The sequence below is a fragment of the Erigeron canadensis genome, chromosome 8 (assembly GCF_010389155.1).
Source record: "Erigeron canadensis isolate Cc75 chromosome 8, C_canadensis_v1, whole genome shotgun sequence".
NCBI classification, from domain to species: domain Eukaryota; kingdom Viridiplantae; phylum Streptophyta; class Magnoliopsida; order Asterales; family Asteraceae; genus Erigeron; species Erigeron canadensis.
Genome location: NC_057768.1, coordinates 17,145,208 through 17,147,319, shown reverse-complemented (window position 1 = coordinate 17,147,319; position 2,112 = coordinate 17,145,208).

The following is a 2,112-nucleotide window of genomic DNA, read 5'->3' as shown; positions in this document are numbered from 1 at the left end:
CATTTGTTGTGCAACCTCTGCAACTTCTTCAGCATTACCTAGACCTTGTTCCACTTGGAAGAACAAGTCATCGACCGCTTCAGCATTAACTAGGGGTTGTTTCACGGGAGGTTGTTGTTGTTGTTGTTGTACTTGGTGTGCTGAAGGTGGTTGTTGGGGAGCTTGCTGTGGAGCTGCAGCAAAGTTTCCTTCAACATCTGACCCGTCATGGGCAAAACCATCATTCTCCGGAGCAATGTATGCCGGATTGATGACGGCACCGAAGAGACGTCTGTCAGTCGGTCGGGCTAGAAGTGGGAGAGAACCTCTAAACATGTAACTATCAGTAAATATACGATTTGGCATAGTAGTTACATGCCCGACAAGACCCACCTGTGGAAGATTGGGCAGACGAGCGTTGATGATCATCATAATAAACCGAGGATACATCAAGAAGCGTTCATTTCTGTCTGCACCAATTTGCTGTCTTATCTCGTTGAAGAAGTAACGAGAGAAGCTGTATGGTTTGTTCAGCACAAGGGAGACAACTTGGGAGTGGGTCTCGATGTTCAGCTTATCATACCCCGTCTTTCTGTTGCTGAGAGCCACCAAAACTACGTGACTGAAGAACTTCCATCTTCCATGAATGCAGTTCTTCATGAAGGTGTTCTGGTTTTGAGCACCAACATAATCCATTCTTCGGTAGACTCCATATCGTAGTGCCAATGGGTATCTGGTGGGACCATTGGCTCCTCCCTCTTGGGCTTCATTACCCAATCCAAGTATCTGGATCAAATCTCTAGGAGTGAAGTGGATGACCTGGTTGTTCACCGTAGCCTCAATCCTTTCATTTTCTCCAGCTATATATCTTGCAGAGGCACAGAATTGACGAAGATACGTCAATCTGATCACAGGGTTGGCAGTGAGTACCCTTCGAATTCTGGATTGTTGGAAGAACTCCAGAATAGGAACAAACTCTGCTGCATTTGCTTGGTGGACATCTAGGTTAATCAAATAGTTATGATTGCTGTGGAATTGTCTTTCAGCCATCTGCACAAAGATATAAACAACAAAACATTAGCAACAACGAACCAAGTCGAACTTTAAAGCTTTCAAACATTTCCTAAGCCCCTGAAACACATTGTTTCATTGGCTCTAGAAATTTTATTCACTTTAAAAATCGACTAATAATGTCAATCTTTTAAGGTTCTTAAACATTTTCTAAGCCCTTAGAACTCTTAGTTCTATCGGCTCTGAGAATGTTATCCGCCTTAGCTATTGACATTCAGTGTCAAAATTAAAACTATTAAACATTGTCTAAGCCCCTGAAACTCTTAGTTTTATCGGCTCTAAAAGTGTTATCCATTTTAAATGTTGACAAACACTGTCATGGTTTAAAGTCCTTAATCACTTTCTAAGCCCCTGAAACTCTTAGCTTCATTGGCTCTGAAAATGAATATACACCTTAAATAATGACAAATACGTTGAATGATAGACCTATTTTATTTCCCATGAAATAGAAATCATTTGTTTGCATATTTCGCAAAAATATTATAAGGTTTATCAAAACAACATGTCGAAATTAAAACTTTTAATAGTTTTTCACAAGAAGTGAGACCACTTTTCTCAAAGTCTTTTAAAAACGTGATTTAAGTTTTAATAGTCGACAACATAAGGCATATGTCCTTTCTAATTTGACTAAGTACAAATTTTCCCGATTTGAAAATTTTATAAGTCCTAGAATCAACAACATCCTTATGCACACACATATGATGACAATACACACATATGGTGTCGGGTTTGACTAGTCAATGCGAGCCGTGTTTCATAATTTACAAAAAATTTTTTTTTTTTTTTTAAATTTAATTTAAAAATCTTCGAAGTCATGAAACACGCATATGGAGCCACAACACGCAAATGGTGACAAACGCGCATATGGGTGTGTTTGGCAACAAGAACTCGCAAAGGGCGTTGACTGGTCAAATGCGTGTTTCTTGTGATGACGTCATCACAAACACGCAAAAACTGGATCCTTTTAAATTTTGAAGATCTGGGCTCAAAAGAACGCGCAGATGATGAACGCGCATATGGCTCAAGAACACACATATGGTGGTTCATCTTCCTCAAAACTCA